We start from the raw sequence: 24477 nt of genomic DNA on the forward strand, positions 1-24477 counted from the left end.
TGTGTAACAAGGATGCACTGATAATGCTGGGCATGAATCTATAGTGTTCACATGATTACACGTTGATAGTATTTTTTTGTAGTGATTGCTAGTTTTCTCCCTGTCTTTTTTTCTTGAAATTGTGCTTTCTTGCATTTGCTTGCACCTGTTTTTTTGCATTAGTTCTTTCACCTGTTTATCTGTATTGGATTGATATGACATATGTTTGTATTATAAGAATAAGTAGCCAATATTTACATCGAGCAAGATGGTGCAGTATAATTTCAAGAAAATCACGGTTGTCCCTCCTAGGAAGGACTTCATCGACATAATGTTGTCCCGCACATAGAGGCAAACACCAACTATTGTCCACAAGGGCTATGCTATCAACCGCATTTGCCAGTTCTATATGCGCAAGGTTCGCTATACTCAGCAGAACTTCTATGAAAAGTTGTCCACCATCATTGAGGAGTTCCCCCGACTGGATGACATCCACCCTTTCTATGTCAATCTCCTTCATGTGTTGTACAACATGGATCACTACAAACTTGCCATGGGTCAGATCAATACGACTCGAAATATCATTGGAAAGATTTCCATGGATTATCTGAGGCTGCTCAAGTATGGAGACACCTTGTACCGGTACAAGTGCCTTAAGGTAGCTGCATTAGGTCGCATGTGTACTGTTCTAAAGTGTATCAGTCCTAGTTTGACATACCTGGAGCAGATCAGGCGGCACATGGCTAGGCTTCCATCAATTGACCCAAACACCCGTACTATCTTGATTTGTGGCTATCTGTGACGCCCGGGTAATTAAGCTACAGTGAATCTCTGCTAATGATAGCACGTCACCTTTGTTACTGTTGCTAATCTCGTGTTAGATCAAAACTGATTCAAAATCCAAATTCAAAAACAAGTCAAACAATTAAAGTTTTCAAAAGTCAAAACTAAAATGTTCTTATTGTGACAAATAATTCAGAAGAGATATTGGTGGAGAAACCAAGACTTTATAAAATGGCTAAATGCACTAAACTAATTAAATCAGTAGCTAAAACATCTAATTAAATGCCTTTTATGAACTATAAAATATTTAAAAATTTTATTTAGGGGCCAAACTTTTTAAGGCGGTGAGTTATTTAGAGACATTAATTTAGGAACTATTCTCCTATTTTAAAAAACTAAAGAAACTACAAGTAAAAAAAAGAAAAAGATAAATAACAAAAAGTAAAACTAAAACAAACAAAAAAGAAGAAAAAAAAAAAGACCAAACCCTCCCCCGGGGCCAACCGGCCCAGTTGGCCACTGGGCTAGCCAGGCCGGCCCACCTACTGGCCTACTTAGGCCCCCCTCCCACCGAACCCTAATCTCACCCCCACTCCCCCACGATCCCCTTGTCCCCCTCACCCGCCGCCACCACACAAGGAAAACCCTATGCGCCGCTCACTGCGTCAAATTATCGACAGAACGCACAGGCATACCCCCGCATCGCTTTCAATGGGCTGGCCCATTATAGGAGATCTAGCCAGCCGGTTTTGGGATCCTTCTAGAAGGTTACCTGAACCGTTTTTTCTTTTTGACCGGTTTTCCTGTTTCTTCTTTGGTTTTTTTCGTTTTTCGTTTTTCTTTTTTTCGTTTTTCTGTTTCTTTTTCTTCTTTCTATTTCTTCTTTCTTTTCCTTTTTTGTGTTTTCTGTCTGTTTTGTCGTTTCTTTTGAAAATTGTTCAGAATATTCAAAATTTGTTCGTTTCAAAACTTATAAAATTCCCAAAAAAATGTTCGTGTTTTATTTTTTTCCATAAATTCAAAAAATGCTCGCATTTTTCAAAAATTGTTCGGGCATTTCAGAAAATGGTGTTGTTTTACAAAAAATGTTTGGAATGTTTTTCTACAATTTTTTTAATTCCCCATTTTCCAAAATTGTTCACAAATTCCAAAATTTGTTCATGTTTTCAATTTTTCAGGAGTTTCAATAAATGTTCCAGTTAAACAATTGTTCACAAATTTCTATAAAATAGTGTTAGCAAATTTTGTTCAAGAATTTCAAAATATGTTCACGTTTCCAAATTTTGTTTTGAAATTTGAAAAAATAATCTCTTTCAAAAAATTGTTGAAGATTTTCAAAAAAATGTTTTTATTTTGATAAAATTTATAGTTTTTAAAATTTTGTTCACAAATTTTGGAAAGTGTTTGCGTTTCACAGAACATTCCATTTTTTGGAAAAAAATTGCTTCCGAAATTTCTAAACTGATTCATATCTGCGCAAAATGTTTGGTTCTTTAGGATCGACGCTAGTCTTTTAAACAGCTACACCTGCTAGGTTAGTTGGTAGGTACTCGGCACTTATAGTTCTGGGTCATGTGTTCGAATCCCGGCAACAGCCTATATATTTTTTAGCCTCAGTGCGCTTTCAATTTCGGTTTGCTCTCTTCATGGGCTGGCACAGTCGAAGCCACGCCTGGGCGAAACGGCAGCAACTTGACGCAGAGAGCATCACATATGAGGTCTCACCACACAACACACACGCACGCATGCATTGTGCCGGGGAGAGGAGCTCCCCGCACCCGATCCCCACGCCTGCATCACTACTCGACGCTGTCGCCGGAGCTACGACGACACCGCCCGGAATGCCGCCTCACCGTCCTCCTCGACCCCTCGCTAGAGCTGCCCCACCGGACTCCATCATCGACGTCGTCTCCGTCAACGAGGCCGTCCCCGCACCTGATCCCCATGCCTGCATCACTACTTGACGCTGTCGCCGGATCTACGACGACACCGCCCGGAATGCCGCCTCACCGTCCTTCTCCTCGACCCCTCGCTGGAGCTGCCCCACCGGACTCCATCATCGACGTTGTCTCCGTCAACGAGGCCGTCCCCGTCTTCCTCCCCACGCCCCGCTGCCCTGAACCCTACATCCCCATTGTGAGCTCTCCATGATTTCCCCTTTGTTTGCCCGTCAGTTTCATGCCGTACCACCGAAGACCACAAGCACCAAGCTCCGGCTCAACCCTGCTGCCCCCCCTACTCACGCTCGCTCGCGCCCCTCACGTGCCCACGGCCGCTGCCGCCCGTGGACACTCCGGCCACTGGCCCACCGCTGCGCCCGCATCCCCCTGGCTGAGCCACCCCACCATAGCCACTTCCCTCTCCCTGCCTCGCTCCGGCCTCGCCTTCCCTCTCCGTGCGCCGCTCCGGCCATCCCCGCCACCTCTGCACATCGCCCTCAGCCACCACCGCGGCTGCCCTGGCCACTGACCTCGCCGCGGCCATGGCCCCCTCGCTGGCCGGCCCCGTGACTGCCGGCACCTGCAGCACCCAGTCGGGTGCCCGGCGCCCGCCCACCCGGGGCTCTGCCCCGTTTCGCCAGCGCCCGAATCCACTAAGCCCCCTTGGGCCTATGAGAGGGGGGCCCCATGCCCAGAATGTTTTTATATAAAAAAAGAATTAAATATAATAAATATAATTAAAACATTAATTAATTAATAATTAAAGAATTAGTTAACTTAATTAATCATAATTAGATTAATCTAATCACTAACTAACCTAATTAACTGCTTGTTAATTAATCAGTCAATGACATGCGGGACCCACACGTCAGTTTGACCCAGTCAACGTCCTATTGACTGCTGACGTCATGCTGATGTCATGACAACATCAGCATACACTATTCCGGATAATGTTGATTTAAAATAATTAAGAAAATTCTAAAAATGATTAAATCTTTTAAAAATAATATAAAATAAACCGTAGCTCGGATGGAAAAACTTTGTACATGAAAGTTGCTCAGAACGATGACACGAATCCAGATACGCAGCCCGTCCGTCCGCCACGCATCCCTAGCATAGGGAACCCACAACTTTCCCCCTCCGGTTCATCTGTTCGAAAACGCGAAACACCTGGGATACTTTCCCGGATGTTTCCCCCTTTCACCGGTATCACCTACTACTGCGTTAGGGCACACCTAACACCGCTCATTGTCTTGTCATGCATCGTCATGGTTATGTTTGCATTGTATTTACTGTTTCTTCCCCCTCTTCTCTCCGCTAGACTAGGAGACCGATGCCGCTGCTACCCAGTATGACAACGGAGTTGACGACCCCTCCTTCTTGCCAGAGCAACCAGGCAAGCCCCCCCCCCCCTTGATCACCAAATATCGCCTATTCTTCTCTATACTGCTTGCATTAGAGTACTGTAGCATGTTACTGTTCGGTTACTCCTATTCTGTTGCATAGCCTATCATTGTTGCTACAGTCATTGATACCTTACCCGCAATCCTAAATGCTTAGTATAGGATGCTAGTATATCATCATTGGCCCAATATTCTTGTCAGTCTGCCATGCTATACTATCGGGTCGTGATCACTCGGGAGGTGATCACGGGTATATACTATACATACATACTATACAGATGGTGACTAAAGTCGGGTCAGCTCGTTGAGTACCCACAAGTGATTCCGATGTGGGGGCTAGAAGGACAGGTGGCTCCATCCCGGTAGAGGTGGGCCTGGGTTCCCGACGACCCCCGACTGTTACTATGTGACGGAGCGACAGGGCAGGTTGAGACCACCTAGGCGAGAGGTGGGCCTGGCCCTGGTCGGCGTTCACGGTTGCTTCATAATAACACGCTTAACGAGATCTTGGTATTTGATCTGAGTCTGGCCACTGGCCTATACACACTAACCAACTACACGGGAAGGATATGGGCACTCGACGTCGTGGTATCAGCCGAAGCCATCGTGACGTCAGCGACTGAGCGGCGCGCGCCGGGTTGGACTGGGTTAACGCAACTTCCTTTGTAATGGAGGTTGCTAGGTCTGCTCACCGGCCGCGTACGCAACGTGCAGGTGTGCAATGGGCGATGGGCCCAGACCCCTGCGCGCATAGGATTTAGACCGGCGTGCTGACCTCTCTATTGTGCCTAGGTGGGGCTGCGACGTGTTGATCTTCCGAGGCCGGGCATGACCCAGGAAAGTGTGTCTGGCCAAATGGGATCGAGCATGTTGGGTTATGTGGTGCACCCCTGTAGGGAAGTTTATCTATTCGAATAGCCGTTTCCCTCGGTAAAAGGACGACCCGGAGTTGTACCTTGACCTTATGACAACTAGAACCAGATACTTAATAAAACACACCCAGAAAAGTTCCACAAATAACCCGGTGATCGCTTTTCCACAGGGCGACGAGGGGAGGATCGCCGGGTAGGATTATGCTATGCGATGCTACTTGGAGGACTTCAATCTACTCTCTTCTACATGCTGCAAGACGGAGGCTGTCAGAAGCGTAGTCTTGGATAGGACTAGCTATCCCCCTCTTATTCTGGCATTCTGCAGTTCAGTCCACCGATATTGCCTCTTTACACATATACCCATGCATATCTAGTGTAGCTCCTTGCTTGCGAGTACTTTGGATGAGTACTCACGGTTGCTTTGCTCCCTCTTTTCCCCCATTTTCCTCTTCTTCTCGGATGCCGCAACCAGATGTTGGAGCCCAGGAGCCAGACGCCACCGTCGACGACGACTACTACACTTGAGGTGCCTACTACTACGTGCAGGCCGCTGGCGATGACCAGGAGTAGTTTAGGAGGATCCCAGGCAGGAGGCATGCGCCTCTTTCGATCTGTATTCCAGTTTGTGCTAGCCTTCTCAAGGCAAACTTGTTTAACTTATGTCTGTACTCAGATATTGTTGCTTCCGCTGACTCGTCTATGATCGAGCACTTGTATTCGAGCCCTCGAGGCCCCTGGCTTGTATTATGATGCTTGTATGACTTATTTTATTTGTAGAGTTGTGTTGTGATATCTTCCCATGAGTCCCTGATCTTGATCGTACATGTTTGCGTATATGATTAGTGGACGATTGAATCGGGGGCGTCACAAGTTGGTATCAGAGCCAACTGCCTGTAGGAATCCCCTTTCCAACTCCTAGGCCGAAGTCGAGTCTAGATATTACAAAACTATTTTACTAACATGGCTGTGCACCCCATGGGCCCACGTTGCCATTGGGTGGTAGTAGGATCTTTTATTCCTCGACCTTTACTTTGGGACTCTGAATTCTGTTCCATTCAGGTTAAATGATTTTGCTAAAATCTAACTTTAGGTTCTCGAAAATACTTCCTCCCGGAGAGCCCCTTCATGCCAGATGATCGCCTCCTGCACCAGAAAATTCTGAAGACACTCTCTGATGCTTTCCCGAGACCCTTGTGCCCTTGGCCATTGCGATCCCTACAACCGATAAATCTTTATGGAGAACTACATACACTTGTCGTCCATAGCTTCACTTCCTGTTGTTCTTGTTATTACAAGATACCCTGAAATACTTCGGATATTCCGAGAATACTTTGTGCCTATTGCCTTGCAGTTAGTAGCAACATAAATACCCCTACGTCCTTGCACTTGTCGAGTATCCGCTCATCCCTACCCGTTCATGTGTTTCACATAAGTCCTCGAAATACCATTCGATTTTCTGAAAATTCTCAGCAGCTGATTGCTCTTGATTTCCTTGCCTTCCTGCATTATGGTTAATTCCATACTTCGAGTAATCTCCGTTGACATCCTCTGTCACTATCATTTCGGGTCACTTGATTCGATATGTTGCGAATGCTCGCAATCCTCAATCAGATCCTAGAATTCATCCTTCCGGCTCAGACGTCATTTTGAACATGAGCTGGTCCTCGACCAATCAAGTTGTCGTCGAATGTACCCCTAAGTCTATTCAACTTATCCATCCTTAATCAGAGTTTTTGCCTCTGAGCCCTTGATTTGGAAATTATGATTCTTTGCCTTTGAGCTTTGAGTTAGTCAGTTGTTTCTATAATCTAAGGCCCTCGCCTTGATTCTTCCTCTGATTGTGTGTCGATGCTCACATCAGCTCTGTTGTGGACCGTCAGATCCTTTGTTGGATTTTATCCGACACCGTCCTTCGTATTCATTAACCTTGTGAGCTTTTCCTCAGATACATAATGCCTTTGGTAAATTGTATCCCCTGCTTTTGTCAACCATGCTCTGCTCCCGAGCTTGAGTTACTTACTCCGAAGTTGTGGTATATTTTCCCAAGATACCCCTAAGGGTTGAACCTATGCCTTCCTAGATCTAGGTAAACCCGAGAGCTATCACGAGTCATACTCTTCTGGTGTTTTGCTAGATAAAATTTAAACATTACAACTTCTTTGAAAAATGAGAAGTGAATGGAAGATTATGCATTGACGAAGTGGGAGTCGACCTTGAACCTTTGTGTTCATGCCCATGGACACGGTGTAGATCCTATCATGGAAGCTTCTTGTAATAATAACTATTTCCTTGAAAATATCATCTGGATCTGTGAATTGATCCTTTGTAATCGTGGTTTCGACCATAATTTCTTCCTTTGATTCCATTTCTCAGATAAGTAAAATCGCTTGTCTTCTATAGATCAATACACCCCACTTCAACCTTTAATTTGATATGCCCTCGAGTATTATATCCCTGGTATCTCGAGGATATCATGCCATTGCACTAAATCTTATGAATTTGTGTCGGAGTAATACCTTTCCCTATCATAGTCACTCCATGAGTTTTGGGTTGTCGTCAACGAGAACACCGAATAGTGAATCGAGTTCGCACTGCGATTCGACAACTATTAGTAATCTTCATTGATTACGAGTTTAATACTCCATCATGTCATTCCTAGCCTTATCGGCTACATCATTATCGTGCTAAATTTAACTGTCCTATCTGGTTCTTCCCGGAGCACAAATTTCGACGGTGGGCTAATCTTACGTGGATCTTCCTCGTGATATCATTTCTCCTTGAACAACAAAATTGATTTCGAGTTTGTGCCGTACCCATGGTTCCACTAACCTTTCGCTTCATCATTCCTTTAACTTGATGTCATCGCCGATCGATTGCATCTTCATGGAGACTCTCGACAAAATTTGTTGTGATCATCGTCAACATTTTAACTCCTTCCAGGATACCAATCGAATTCATGATGAGAAATACCATCCTTGCCCTCGATGAATTGTGTTGTCATCGACCACTTTATTGCCTTCCCTCAAACACAAACTTGTTCGTGTTACCATCTTTTATGTCAAGAATGTTGTGATAATTTCACCACCTCTTAAGAATTCTTGGTATAGTAATACTTCTTGCCATCTCCGCTCATTCCTGGGTCCCCGTGTTGATTTTAACTGGGATACCAACACGTGAACCGTGCTGCTTGGATTCTGTACTTCTAGCAACCCTATTGCTTTGAAGTTAATGGTCAATAGTTTCACTCTAAGTGTATTTCTTATTGAATCATCATTCAAACATTGATCGTGCTTCCAGATTTCCGGGTGCCCCCTTCTATCATTGTTAAATTGTGTATGTTTTCCTCGAGCATACATCATTATATCATTTGATCTGACAAATGTTATCTCCTTGTTCACATAAGTGTGGAAATCCATCTTTTGGGAATCTCAATGAATTGTCGCTGAGTCCATCAGCCACCTCCTAACCCTCTCCTTGATTTAATGATGAACTCTTGTTTCGGAACTTGCTTCCATGGTACATTTCCCGAGAACCTTACGATGTCTTCTCATCAATCTGTGTCGCGCCTTTTTCTTCTCAGGCATCCTGAGTCTGAGGTATCCTGACCCCAACCAGATTTGAACCTCGGTTAGATATGATGGTTGGAACATATGTCCAAGAGTTACATCATTGGTCTTTATATGACTCGGTAAGGTGATGTCATCCTAGCACACCTGACCGGAGGACCTAGTGTTATAGTTTCCTTTTTAACAAGGTTAACCATCTTTCCATGGGGAAATTGAATGCCTTGTTTAATAAGTTTGTCCTGATGGATCCTTTGTGTATCCAAAGTCCGAACTTTGCTTGAAGACCATGTCAATGCTATCTCGAAGCATGTATGTGGTACTCCGATTTTCAATAAGAACATCTGAAGCACAATGCTAAATTTTCTTTATGAAATTATCCAAACACTGTTGTATGGGTAATTTCATGAAATTTCTTCCCCCTTTCCTAAAGGGTTTTCTACGTTATATCCTGTCATGGATTCATGCTCTGCTTGTCCTTGGGAAGGATATACCCTTGAAATATGTGTTTAAACACATTTTCCTTTCCATTGTTCTATTTAATATGATGATCACCTTTTCCTTTCCATTGTCTTGTTTAACCTTTCTCGTGGTTTATATGATCTAAGTAGTACTGATTCGCTGCTTATGTAAACACCCTGTTGTACAACCTTGTCAGTAAGACCGTGTTACTATTGTTGATGACATTCGGTAACCACCGATGGATGAGAACTTTGCCTATTGGTCCGCCTCGTTCAACGAGCAGGAGAATGGTTCTCTTCGTCCCTCGCCCTTGGTACCGATGTTGTTACCGACATAACTGGCAAACTATCCTCTGACATGCCTTGCTTATGCAAGACTTCACCACCCTTCCTAAGGTTATCCTTCCCAAGGTGGGGCCATAACCCACAGTTCCACAGGATCGAAACCTGACTCTCCTGTACACCCCCTGTTTCCATAGTTATTCCTCGCGCGTGACCTTGTATGTAAGTCATGAGCCACCTTCCTAGTGATCTATTCTGGTATCAGACGTAATACTTATTCCCATTGCTCTGAACCCCTTTCACATTTCGTATCACGCAACGAACGATTGCCTATGCACTCGAGACTTCTACTTTACACCTTCTTACTTTGCTCTCGATAATTTCTTAAGTTTCAATTCGAGAGTTACTTTTCACCACCTTCCCTAAGGTTATCTACTGGATAAGCAACCATGCAGAGTTCCGTTCTTTCGAGTTACCCCTTATCATTTTACGTAAGTACGATGGCGTTCCCAAAGAAAGGATGACAACTTTGTCTCGACGCACCGAAGTAGAGGAATGGAGGGATAAACATCATGGAGCAAACTCTTTGAGAAGAGCAACCAGGATTGAGAATGCTTGTTAGAATTTCGTAACAAAATCCCTTCCCCCTCACTTCCACTCTTAAATCTCGGGACGAGATTTCTTGTAGTGGAGGAGAATTGTGACGCCCGGGTAATTAAGCTACAGTGAACCTCTGCTAATGATACCACGTCACCTCCGTTACTGTTGCTAATCTCGTGTTAGATCAAGACAGATTCAAAATCCAAATACAAAAACAAGTCAAACAATTAAAGTTTTCAAAACTCAAAACTAAAATGTTCTTATTGTGACAAATAATTCAGAAGAGACATTGGTGGAGAAACCAAGACTTTATAAAATGGTTAAATGCACTAAACTAATTAAATCAGTAGCTAAAACATCTAATTAAATGCCTTTTATAAACTATAAAATATTTAAACATTTTATTTAGGGGCCAAACTTTTTAAGGCAGTGAGTTATTTAGAGACATTAATTTAGGAACTATTGTCCTATTTTACAAAACTAAAGAAACTACAAGTAAATAAAAGAAAAAGAAAAATAACAAAAGGTAAAACTAAAACAAACAAAAAAGAAGAACAAGAAAAAGACCAAACCCTTCCCCGGGGCCAACCGGCCTAGCTGGCCACTGGGCTAGCCAGGCCGGCCCACCTACTGGCCTACTTAGGCCCCCTTCCCACCGAACCCTAATCTCACCCCCACTCCGCCACGATCCCCATATCCCCCTCACCCGCCGCCACCACACAACACACACGCACGCAAGCATTGTGCCGGGGAGAGGAGCTCCCCGCACCCGATCCCCTCGCCTGCATCACTACTCGATGTTGTCGCCGGAGCTACGACGACACCGCCCGGAATGCCGCCTCACCGTCCTCCTCGTCGACCCCGCGCTGGAGCTGCCCCACCGGACTCCATCATCGACGTCGTCTCCTTCAACGAGGCCGTCCCCGTCTTCCTCCACACGCCCCGCTGCCCTGAACCCTACATCCCCATTGTGAGCTCTCCATGATTTCCCCTTTGTTTGCCCGTCAGTTTCATGCCGTACCACCGAAGACCACGAGCACCAAGCTCCGGCTCGACCCTGCTGCCCCCCTACTCATGCTCGCTTGCGCCCCTCGCGCCCACGGCCGCTGCTGCTCGTGGCCACTGCACCACCACTGCGCCCGCATCCCCCTGGCCGAGCCGCCCCACCACAGCCACTTCCCTCTCCCTGCGTCGCTCCGGCCTCGCCTTCCCTCTCCGTGCGCCGCTCCGGCCATCCCCGCCTCCTCTGCACATCGCCCGCAGCCACCACCGTGGCTGCCCTGGCCACTGACCTCGCCGCGGCCATGGCCCCCTTGCTGGCCGGCCCCTTGACCGCCGGCACCCGCAGTGCCCAGTCGGGTGCCCGGCGCCCGCCCACCCGGGGCTCTACCCCGTTTCGCTAGCGCCCGAATCCACTAAGCCCCCTGGGGCCTATGACAGGGGGGGCCCATGCCCAGAACGTTTTTATAAAAAAAAGAATTTAAAAATAATAAATATAATTAAAAACATTAATTAACTAATTAATTGAAGAATTAATTAACATAATTAATCATAATTAGAATAATCTAATCACTAATTAACCTAATTAACTGCTTGTTAATTAACCAGTCAATGACATGCGGGACCCACACGTCAGTTTGACCCAGTCAACGTCCTATTGACTGCTGACATCATGCTGATGTCATGACGATGTCAGCATACACTATTCTGGATAATGTTGATTTAAAATAATTAAGAAAATTCTAAAAATGATTAAATCTTTTTAAAATTAATATAAAATAAACCGTAGCTCGGATGGAAAAACTTTGTACATGAAAGTTGCTCAGAACGACGAGACGAATCCAGATACGTAGCCCATCCGTCTGCCACGCATCCCTAGCATAGTGAACCCGCAACTTTCCCCCTCCGGTTCATTTGTTCAAAAACGCGAAACACCGGGGATACTTTCCCGGATGTTTCCCCCTTTCACCGGTATCACCTACTACCACGTTTGGGCACACCTAACACCGCTCATTGTCTTGTCATGCATCGTCATGCTTATGTTTGCATTGTATTTAGTGTTTCTTCCCCCTCTTCTCTCGGTAGACTACGAGACCGATGCCGCTGCTACCCAGCATGACTACGGAGTTGACGACCCCTCCTTCTTGCCAGAGCAACTAGGCAAGCCCCCCCTTGGTCACCAGATATTGCTTATTCTTCTCTATACTACTTGCATTAGAGTAGTGTAGCATGTTACTGTTCAGTTACTCCTATTCTGTTGCATAGCCTGTCATTGTTGCTACAGTCACTGATACCTTACCTGCAATCCTAAATGCTTAGTATAGGATGCTAGTATATCATCATTGGCCCTACATTCTTGTCAGTCTGCCATGCTATACTATCGGGCCGTGATCACTCGGGAGGTGATCACGGGTATATACTATACATACATACTATACAGATGGTGACTAAAGCCGGGTCAGCTCGTTGAGTACCCGCAAGTGATTCCGATGTGGGGGCTGGAAGGACAGGTGGCTCCATCCTGGTAGGGGTGGGCCTGGGTTCCCAACTGCCCCCGACTGTTACTATGTGGCGGAGCGACAGGGCAGGTTGAGACCACCTAGGCGAGAGGTGGGCCTGGCCCTGGTCGGCGTTCGCGGTTGCTTCATAATAACATGCTTAACAAGATCTTGGTATTTGATCTGAGTCTGGCCACTGGCCTATACGCACTAACCAACTACGCGGGAAAGATATGGGCACTCGACGTCGTGGTATCAGCCGAAGCCTTCGTGACGTCAGCGACTGAGTGGCGCGCGCCGGGTTGGACTGTGTTAACGCAACTTCCTTTGTAATGGAGGTTGCTAGGTCTGCTCACCGGCCGCGTACGCAACATGTAGGTGTGCAATGGGCGATGGGCCCAGACCCCTGCATGCATAGGTTTAAGACCGGCGTGCTGACCTCTCTGTTGTGCCTAGGTGGGGCTGCGATGTGTTGATCTTCCGAGGCTGGGCATGACCCAAGAAAGTGTGTCCGGCCAAATGGGATCGAGCGTGTTGGGTTATGTGGTGCACCCCTGCAGGGAAGTTTATCTATTCGAATAGCCGCGTCCCTCGGTAAAAGGACGACCCGGAGTTGTACCTTGACCTTATGACAACTAGAATCGGATACTTAATAAAACACACCGAGACAAGCTCCACAGGAAACCCAGTGATCGCTTTTCCACAGGGCGACGAGGGGAGGATTGTCGGGTTGGATTATGCTATGCGATGCTACTTGGAGGACTTCAATCTACTCTCTTCTACATGCTGCAAGACGGAGGCTACCAGAAGCGTAGTCTTTGATAGGACTATATTTCCCCCTCTTATTCTGGCATTCTGCAGTTCAGTCCACCGATATTGCCTCTTTACACATATACCCATGCATATCTAGTGTAGCTCCTTGCTTGCGAGTACTTTGGATGAGTACTCACGGTTGCTTTGCTCCCTCTTTTCCCCCATTTTCCTCTTCTTCTCGGATGCCGCAACTAGACGTTGGAGCTTAGGAGCCAGACGCCACCGTCGACGACGACTACTACACTAGAATTGCCTACTACTACGTGAAGGCCGCTGGCGACGACCAGGAGTAGTTTAGCAGGATCCCAGGTAGGAGGCCTGCGCCTCTTTCGATCTGTATTCCAGTTTGTGCTAGCCTTCTTAAGGCAAACTTGTTTAACTTATGTCTATACTCAGATATTGTTGCTTCCGCTGACTCGTCTATGATCGAGCACTTGTATTCGAGTCCTCGAGGCCCCTGGCTTGTATTATGATGCTTGTATGACTTATTTTGTTTGTAGAGTTGTGTTGTGATATCTTCCCGTGAGTCCCTGATCTTGATCGTACATGTTTGCGTGTATGATTAGTGTACGATTGAATCGGGGGCGTCACACTATCCAAATGTTGGGAAGAGATCTTTCATGAACAAGGTTACAAGGGCTGATGTGGACGTACAACCTTATGGTTTCATAACAAAATCACTTTTCGTTGGCCTTGCGGATTACAAATATCTTCGGTACCAAATGATTGACACTCCAGGGATCCTTGATCAGCCTTTTGAGGACATGAACATCATACAAATGTGCAGTATCACCGCTCTTGTCCACTTGAGGGCTGTTGTGTTGTTCTTCTTGGAAATCTCAGGGTCTTGTGGGTACACTATTTCTCAGCAAGCAGCACTCTTCCATATTATAATATCCTTGTTCACGAATAAGCCTATGCACATTGTGTGCAACAAGACTGATTTGTAGTCGCTTGATGGGCTTCTGAAGAGGACATGAAGCTGGTAATGGAGACGAAGTCAGAGGCTATGAAGACTATACCTCAATACTACTAGGGAAAACCCTAGCAGTAGCGCGTGTTTGAATCCTATCAATAGCGCTGGTTATAGTGCTACTAGTAAAGGCGCTACAGCTAAATGTTAGCAGTAGCGTGGGCTGGACCGTGCTACTGCTACGTCGACTTAGTAGCAGCGCTTTCTAAAATGGGCACTACTGGTAATTAGTAGTAGCGCTTCTACTAGCAGGCGCTACTACTATTATTCCATATTTCTTTTTTATTTCATGTTGTATTCATGCACCTTTATATAAGTTTTCATACCGCAGCAATTTAGAGAATGATTTTACATCATAATGAGTTATTACATCAGTGGGAGAAAGAACCGTGGACTAGTTTCAAGTGGATGGACATCCACTTGAAACTAATCCACGGTTCTTTCACCCAATGATATAATAAATATCATCATCATCATCATATCATTAACAACTTATCATCATAATACATCATTGTCATATAACACCTCCTCATGATCATCATTTTCATCAATGAGACATCACATACAAGTTGGTCATTAGACATAATCACAACTACTCATCATCATCAACTCTCATAAACATATTGTACCTCATAACCTACTACATTCTCTTAGGACCTACTATATTTTCTTGGGTAAAATAGCATAAAACAAGATAACCCCTGACTCTCCATTATGGAGAATGGAGATTATCCTGTCTCCAATTCTTGCCTTTCATGCAATGTTGCTTCCAAGAACCTCCTTACGAATGTCCATACATTTCTTCCATTCTTTGATTATCATGTGTTCACCATTTTTAGAAACCCAATATGCACGGGTGAGATTCGTAGGACGACCTGGCTGTATGTTCAAAACATCTAGGCGACCATTCTGATACATCAAATGAGGCACACAATCCATCGGGATTTTCTGTTCAAAAACATAGTAATAACTTTGTGGTTAGCAATGTAGTTCAGTTTTAGAAGAATGCAAAAGATACATGGATGTCATAATAGTAAAAAATCTTACCAAGAAATCTCCATGGAAGTTATCGTTGTTCAACACGTGCACTAGTGGCACGTATTCACCATAATTTGGAGGAGTTTGATAAAAGGCATTGTAATTCTCAATGTCAGTACAATATGCGACCAGATGATTTTTCTCTTGATAAGTTAACTTAGATCCATTGGTGTAGTTGGTTCTGTCTACCATCTTCCGCACACTCTTTGAAGCATGAAAATAAGCTATCAATGGAAATAAGTTGTCAACTATTTTGAAATAAACAATATAAATTACTTAATAACTATGTTTGAGGAACTCGCATAGCGGTAGAATTGGAAGCGTATCAACAAGAACCTAAATGTCCAAATTATCTTGGTCGATGTCAGGATCACCAAGATCCATGGTGGCAAACATACCCTCTTGAAAATCATACATCTTGCAAAGTGCTTCCCAACTCGGGCAACCAAAATTGGGTACGCTCTCAGAATTGTATAGATTTACCTCAAAAACCATACCATGATGGGTCCTTAGGTTAATTTTCTTTGTTTCATTCCTCTCATGATCTTCAAAACCCATCCTCTCCAAGACATAGCGTATTGCATGGCATGGGATAAGCTAGTCGAATTGTAAAAGACAAAAATTACACGTTGAAGTAGTGGAAGTCAAGCTTAATTACAAAAAAAACACTTAGCGTCGTAGCGTACCATATCACAATCGAAGGCCTCCTCGAGCTTAATGCTGGAGTGCCGATCGTCGTCCAGGTGAGGCCTGTCGCAGAAACCCCATTTGTCGCCGCACCAGGAGCACTCCCCGGGACCTTCTTCGTCCGACGACATTTCCTATGTTCATAATTCAAAGATTAAACTTGTACAACTAAATATATGTACTACAAAAACTAAATTAGATCATTATTATTCATCACAGGTTGACTATGGGTCTGTCGAGTCTTTTCTTGAAAACTCTCAGCTCACGTGGTGTATATATTCGACTGTCGGTGATGGTAGCTCCTCCTTTCGTTCCCGAGTGCATTACACCAAGTTGTCTAGCACACGGGAACGAAGGAGAAGCTACCCCCACGACAACAGTCAGGATTCTTCGTCCTCTCATATATGGTGGATACTCTCCCTCACTGATTCATCTCTGACATTTGCGACCGTCAGTGATGGTCGTTACTCCTCCTTCCCCTAGTGCATAACAAAAGTCTAGCACCCGGAGAAGAAGGAGAAATGACCCCCACGACAACAGTCGGGATTCTTCGGCCTCGACAGTCTTAAAGTCAACCCGAAATATCGTTTAATTATCTTTCTAGAAAATCCAGGCCACTCGATATTTCCTACATATTCTAGCACAAGTCATGCCAAAATTCATGGAAAATTCCGGCATGACCTTTGCTAAAACAGGACATATCGAGCGCCTGAAATTTGTCGGAACGGAAATTAATCAACACTCCGGCAAAATATAGGCCACTCGGAGGTGTAACCTGCAAACATGACCGGCCACTTGGGCATCCACATATCCTATTTGAGAAACACAAGATATACATGTTTTTGTCTACATCATATCTTATAGAACTCATATTGACATGGAGATTTGGCTGGTCTCACCTCGAGGTCGGAGGGGGTCGGTGACGGGGATGACGGCGGGGATGATGGAGGGGCTCCTTGATTTCTGCTAAAACAAAAACCCTATAAGTTATCACTAATACATCCCGAATAGTACCATACATATAACATCACTAATTGCTTAAATTAAAAACATAACAACAAATCTGACATGTTCAACTAGTTCTTACTAAAAATAAACTTACTAGAAATAGAAATAAACTAGTTCTTTCTAAAAATAAACTAGTTCAGCTAGTTATATTAATTTTCTTACTAAAAATACATTAGTTCTATTAATTCAACTAGTTCTTACTAAAACCAAACTAGTTCAACTAGTTTATTAATTTACTTACTAACTATTTTAAACACTTACTAAAAATAGTAAAAAAACTACATTATACAATAGTAAAAAACAGAAAAAAAGATGGAGGGAGGAGGAAGGAGAGAGGAGGAGCGGGAGGAGGCCGGTGGGACCAGAGGAGGGAGGGGGCGGGGGAGGAGGGGGAGGGTGCGACCGGAGGAGGAGGAGGAGGGAGGGTGACGGAGTCCTGGATAAGGGGCTATCCAGACAGCCGGACTATATGCTTTGGCTGGACTGTTGGACTATGAAGATACAAGATTGAAGACTTCGTCACGTGTCCGGATGGGGCTCTCTTTTGCGTGGAAGGCAAGCTTGGCCATTCGGATGATAGATCTCCTTCTCTATAACCGACTTCGTGTAACCCTAGCCCTCTCCGGTGTCTATATAAACTGGAGGGTTTAGTCCGTAGGACAACAACAATCATAATCATAGGCTAGCTTCTAGGGTTTAGCCTCTACAATCCCGTGGTAGATCAACTCTTGTAATACTCATATCATCAAGATCAATCAAGCAGGAAGTAGGGTATTACCTCGATCGAGAGGGCCCGAACCTGGGTAAACATCGTGTCCCCAGCCTCCTGTTACCATTAGCCTTAGACACATAGTTCGGAACCCCCTACCCGAGATCCGCCGGTTTTGACACCGACATTGGTGCTTTCATTGAGAGTTCCTCTATGTCATTGATGTAAGGCTCGATGGCTCCCTCAACCTTCAACAACGCAGTCCAGGGCGAGACTTTTCTCCCCGGACAGATCTTCGTGTTCGGCGGCTTCGCTCTGCGGGCCAACTCGCTTAGCCATCTGGAGCAGATCGACAGCTACGCCCCTTGCCATCAGGTCAGGTTTGGATACTTGAATTACATAGCCGATATCCGCGGAGACTTGATCTTCGACGGATTCAGGCCTACATCAGGAGCGTCGAACAGTCACAACGAGCACGACTTAAATCTGTTGTCGGACAGTATTCGGGATATCGCCTCTGCAACTGCTCCGGACCTAAATCTGGGGCAGATCGCGTCGTTTGAGGACGGGTGGATGGACCCCGCCACGGAGGCGGCATACTCTTCGGCGGTAGAGCCGAACACAGATTCCGCTGTTAAGGGAATCTGCGTCACCGGACCCCCGGACTTGTGTCCGGATGTGGGTTCCGAACCGCGCGCGCCCGGGCCCATCAAGTCCGATTGGGCTCCAGTAATGGAGTTCACCGTCACGGATATATTTCAGCACTCCCCCCTTGGCGATGTGCTAAATTCGTTAAGGTCTCTCTCTCTCTCTCTCTGTCAGGAGATTCCTAGCCGAACTATGTTCGGCTCGAGTGGGAAGCAGGCAACGAAGAAATTCGTTAGTACCCACCACCCACTTCATAGCCACTGTGAATGATTTGACCTACGTGCTTGACTTCGACTCCGAAGAAATCGACGATATAGACGACGATGCAGGAGAAGAACAGGAACCACCGCCCACAGGGCGCTGGACAACCACATCTTCATATGATATATATATGGTGGACACCCCCAAAGAAAACAATGGCGATGAGGCAACAGAAGATAACCCCTTAGGGAAGAAATCAAAGCATGGGCGTCATCGGCGCCACTCTAAGCCCCGCCACAGCAATACCGGCACAAGAGAAGAAAACAATCCAGATGGTGCTGTCGGTGTCAAAACCGGCGGATCTCGGGTAGGGGGTCCCGAACTATGCGTCTAAGGCTAATGGTAACAGGAGACCGGGGACACGATGTTTACCCAGGTTTGGGCCCTCTCGATGGAGGTAATACCCTACTTCATGCTTGATTGATCTTGATGATATGAGTATTACAAGAGTTGATCTACCACGAGATCAGAGAGGCTAAACCCTAGAAGCTAGCCTATGGTATGATTGTTGTTGTGTCCTACGGACTAAACCCTCCAGTTTATATAGACATCGGAGGGGCTAGGGTTACAGAGAGTCAGTTTACAAAGAAGGAGATCTACATCTGAATCGCCAAGCTTGCCTTCCACGGCAAGGAGAGTCCCATCCGGACACGGGACGAAGTCTTCAATCTTGTATATTCATAGTCCAACAATCCGGCCAAAGTATCTAGTCCGGCAGTACGGATACCCCCTTATCCAGGACTCCCTCAGGTGCCGAATAGGAACACAATGCTGATCAGCCTACCTTTGAACAGGCCAAACAGGAACACGGGCAGGTCAGCCTAGAGGAACAGGCGATAGATAGATACTTGGGGGATGACAACTATATGCCTCCCTCTGAAGACGAGGTGAGCCTCGGCGATGATGAATTCGGCATACCTGAGGATCCCATAGAGCAGGAGCACTTTAAGCGCCGGCTTGTAGCCACTACAAGAAGCCTGAAAAAGAAGTAGCAACAGCTCCAAGCTGATCAAGATCTGCTCGCAGACAGATGGAACGAGGTCCTGGCGGCTGAGGAATACGGACTCAATCGCCCCACCAAAGGTTACACAAACCACAAGTTGCTACCTCAACTAGAGGAGCAGGCCGTAGAGCCTACACTACGAGCACAAGACGAGGCTGACCGGCCACCTCGTGGTCGGGATAAAATGGCGTATCAGACCGAATACCAGCCCGCACCCCCACGCCAGTTCACTACGGCCCGGGGCAATACGCAGGACCTCCAAGATCTATTGGAAAACAAATCACGACAGCCAAGATCAATCTACGGATCACAGGGGCGCGCCCCAACACTCGACGATGACCGTCATGCCGGATACATTAACAATAAGTCTGGCCGGGCCGAACATAACCGGCCAGACATAGTCGCACTGCGTAGAGACATATCCTGGCACAGAGGCGCCGCACACCCCCTCTGCTTCACTGATGAAGTAATGGATCACGAATTCCCAGAAGGGTTTAAACCCGTAAACATCAAATCATATGATGGCACAACAGACCCCGCGGTGTGGATCGAAGACTTTCTTCTCCACATTCACATGGCCCGCGGTGATGACCTACATGCCATCAAGTATCTTCCCCTTAAACTCAAAGGACTGGCCCGACACTGGCTGAATAGCCTGCCGGCAAACTCAATTGGCAGTTGGGAAAACCTGGAGGACGCGTTCCTCGACAACTTCCAAGGCACCTACGTGCGACCACCGGATGCTGATGACTTAAGTCACATTACCCAACAGCCCGGAGAGTCAGCCAGGAAATTCTGGACTCGGTTCCTAACTAAAAAGAACCAAATTGTCGATTGTCCGGATGCCGAAGCCCTGGTGGCCTTTAAGCATAATAACCGTGGCGAGTGGCTCGCCCGACACCTCGGCCAAGAAAAACCGAAGTCCATGGCGGCCCTCACGACACTCATGACCCGCTTTTGCACGGGCGAGGACATCTAGCTGGATTGTAGTAGCACCACGCCAAGAAGCTCCGGCCCTTCAGATGTCCGCGACAGTAACGGCAAGACATGACGCAATAGACACAAGCGTCGTAACAATGGTGACAACACCGAAGACACGGCAGTCAACGCCGCATTCAGCGTCTCAAAGTCCGGTCAGCGGAAAAAGCCGTTCAAAAGGAACAATCTGAGATCGTCCAGTCTGGACCGCATACTCGACCGCTCGTGCCAAATTCATGGCACCCCTAACAAACCAGCCAACCACACTAACAGAGATTGCTAGATGCTCAAACTGGCTGGCAAGTTAAATGCCGAAAGCAAGGACAAGGGGTTGCACAGCGATGATAACGAGGAGCCCCGGCGTCCGAACACTAGGGGACAGAAGAAATTCCCCCCCCCCCTCCCAGGTGAAAACGGTAAACATGATCTACGCCACCCATATTCCCAAACGGGAACGAAAACGTGCACTAAGGGACGTCTATGCGATGGAGCCAGTCGCCCCAAATTTCAACCCATGGTCATCCTGTCGGACCACTTTCAATCGCCAGGACCATCCTACCAGCATCCGTCACGGTGGTTCAGCCGCATTGGTCCTTGACCCAATCATCGACGGATTCCACCTCACACGAGTCCTTATGGACAGTGCAGTAGCCTGAACCTACTTTATCAGGACACAGTGCGCAAGATGGGCATCGATCCCTCAAGGATCAAACCCACCAAAACCACCTTCAAACGTGTAATTCTAGGGGTAGAGGCCTGATGTACGGGCTCCATAACACTGGAAGTGGTCTTCGGATCTCCGGATAACTTCCACAGCGAGGAGTTAATCTTCGATATCGTCCCTTTCCATAGTGGCTATCATGCACTACTTGGACGAACCGCGTTCGCTCGATTCAATGCGGTACCACACTATGCATACCTCAAGCTCAAGATGCCAGGACCTCGCGGGGTTATAATAGTCAATGGAAACAAAGACCGCTCTGTCCGTATGGAAGAGCATACTGCGGCCCTCGCAGCAGAAGTACAGTGCAGCCTTCTTCGGCAAACTGCCAATTCGGCATTGACAACCCCAAACACCGCCAAACGAGTCTGGAGCACCCCGCAGCAGGACCGTCACGCACGCCAAGAGCATGATTTGCAGTCATGCCTCCTCCCCAGCCTAGTTCAGGCGGCACTGGTGCCACGTGTACATAATTACGCACTCAAAATACAATGGGCATAGGCGGAGGCGCGATGACGAGGTGTTCCACAGTGCGGTTCAACCGCCACGAGGCCCACATACATATTTAACTTCCTTTCTCTTTCAGGGCCCCACTTTCGGACAGCCCCTTCAGAGAACCTGATCAGCGGACTCATCACAGGAGTGAAAACCAAGGAGGCAAGAGGCGTTGCGCACAAGGGAATACCCAGGTGGTCTCTGACTAATGATCGATATACCTGTTTTACATACCCGCATGCGACCCATCCTTGGATATGACATGTCAAATGGTCCTATTCGTTTCTGCTTCACGCATTAATTGTACACATATGCCTTGATGTATTATTTAAATAACATCGGGAAACAACATACAGCGTCAGCTTGTTATTCCTATCTTCATGTTTTCCCTTGAATGTTTAATGCATCCGTACACTTTGGTACGTCCAGTTTGCCAGGGGCTTCTTATGGTATCCCATAATACGACAAGATAAGTCCGAACAATTTCGATAGTGCGGCACCCCGAACTTATAGCATTATATGCATCAGCTCCGAATCATGTCTTGGGTCAATAGTTGGGTTAGCCCGGCTCCCTTTTTTTGGTACCTTACGTTCCGTTATATCGGCTAAGGTAGCGCAGGGAAAACTACTATGATTGTGTCCCGGTTCTTCCGGACAAGCACCTCAGTAGAGAAAGCTGAAAACTGACTGTCATGATGCGGTGAGAGCTGGTCGCTGTTCGAGTGGTTTAAAATCCTTAAAGATTTTTTCCGCTTCAAGCGAGGAATCGGCCTTGTCCGATCTAGGCGTGTCTAGCGCCCCGATTCGGCTTTCCGAATATTAGGGGCTTCGCCAAAATTTAAAATTGTAGACTTCTATGGCTAAGTGAGAGTTATAAAGCCACATAGTCCGATTGCCTTGTTCGCTGCGCTGAGCACCTCCTTAAAGGACCAAAAATTTGGATAAAGAGTGTTTGGGTTTTCCACGAACACCCCAGTACTAGTTACAAGGGGGCAGAAGCCGACGACTGGCCTACTTTCAGAATTTTATAAACAGCCGCACAGAAGGTAATATTTTAAATCAACAAAGCATTATATAAGCGCAAACAAACTCATTTTCCTTTTACAAAAACGACATGAGTACATTCACTTAAACATTATGTCCTTGGTACATTAATTGGCCACAAGGCGAGCGCATTTCATAATGCCATCATAATATTTTTCGGGGTAGCGATGCTGCTTACCCTCAGGTGGTCCATCCTTCACTAGCTTCTCAGCATCCAGTTTGGCCCAATGCATCTTCGTGCAGGCAAAGGCCCGGCGGGCACCCTCAATGAAGACAGATTGCTTGATAACTTCAAGCCGCGGACAGGCATTTACCATCCGCTTTATAAGGCCAAAGTAGTTGTCGGGCAGAGGCTCACTAGGCCACATCCGGACTATCAGGCCCTTCATGGCCAGTTCGGCCGCCTTGTGGAGTTCGACCAATTGCTTCAGTTGGTCACTCAAGGGCATCGGGTTTTCGGCTCCGGCATACTGGGACCAAAACAACTTCTCCGTTGAGCTCCCTTCTTCGGCACGGTAGAACTCCATGGCATCCGATAAGCTGCATGGTAGATCTGCGAAGGCCCCTGGAGAGCTCCGAATTCGGTTAAGTAAAAGAAACGTCTCCTCCACATGCTTGTTCTACATAATGAATGCCTTACCCGCCGCTATCTTCTTGGCCGCCTGGATTTCCTGGAGGGCCTTTGTGGCTTCGGCCTTGGCATCTTTCGTGCTCTCGAGGGCTTTGGCAAGCTCGGACGGTTGCGTCTTGAAGTCATGCTCCAAGGACTCGAACTTCTTGCCGAACTCCTGGAGCTCTTGTTGTACCTCTCCCACTAGAGCATCTTGCTTTTCACACTCGGTGTGCTCCGTGGCCGCCTTGGCTTCGGCCTCGGACAGCGCTTTCTTCAGGGCCGCCACTTCGGTCGTGGCCCCTATTAAAAATCATGATGCTTTTTGTTAGCATCACCATTTTTATCCTCTACATGACACACAGATGGGGTATCACTTACCTTTGTTCTCCTTGAGCTGCCTCTTCATGAGGCCGAGCTCTTCTTCGGCCTGCCCCAGGTCCCTCCTGAGTCCAGCAACCTCAGCTGTGCGAGCAGCGGCGACCAGCAGCAATGCCTGCTTATTAACTTAGACAAGTACTGTCAGACTCCTGCGGTTTTTAGTTGACCCTCCGTTTGGCTTTTCTTTCTGAACACCAAACAGAGTATCAGGGGCTACTATCTATTGGGTGATATTTTCTCACACTTTTTCATTACTTACCTCAAAGCCTGTTAGTAGGCTGGTGCAGGCTTCGATCAACCCGCCTTTGGTGGACCGAACCTTCTCAATTACCGTACTTATAAGAGTACGGTGCTCTTTGTCAATGGAAGCGCCGCGAAGCACTTCCAGCAGATTCTCCGATGTCTCCGGTTGGACGGAGGTCATCGGCACAGCCGGCTCGCCCTCCTTAGCGTGGGGCTGCCTACCTGAATCCGAAGCCTTTGGAGGCTCCGGCGCGGTAACCGGTTGGGAGCCAGACTTGTTGTGGCCCCCTTCCACGTAACCCATGGGGATCTTGCCCCCCATGCACCCAGCGTCTAGGATTTCGCCTTGGGGCGTCTCCAGAAACGTCGCTCCGGCCCCGGTATCCTTTGGGACAACACCTCGGTGTCGTTGCGGGTCGTGGGGAGGTGGCCGTCGGGAGTGAACCGCTATTCATCTTTGACTCACTCAAGGACCCATCCGAAG

General features: G+C 46.8%; 1 pseudogene; it reads left to right on the plus strand.

Annotated features, from left to right (window-relative positions):
- Positions 1 to 247: 247 nt before the first annotated feature.
- LOC119309958 overlaps positions 248 to 24477 on the plus strand; it is a 28380-nt pseudogene continuing 4150 nt past the window's right edge.

Source organism: Triticum dicoccoides, chromosome 5B, assembly GCF_002162155.2.
Source record: "Triticum dicoccoides isolate Atlit2015 ecotype Zavitan chromosome 5B, WEW_v2.0, whole genome shotgun sequence".
In the NCBI taxonomy this organism is placed as follows: domain Eukaryota; kingdom Viridiplantae; phylum Streptophyta; class Magnoliopsida; order Poales; family Poaceae; genus Triticum; species Triticum dicoccoides.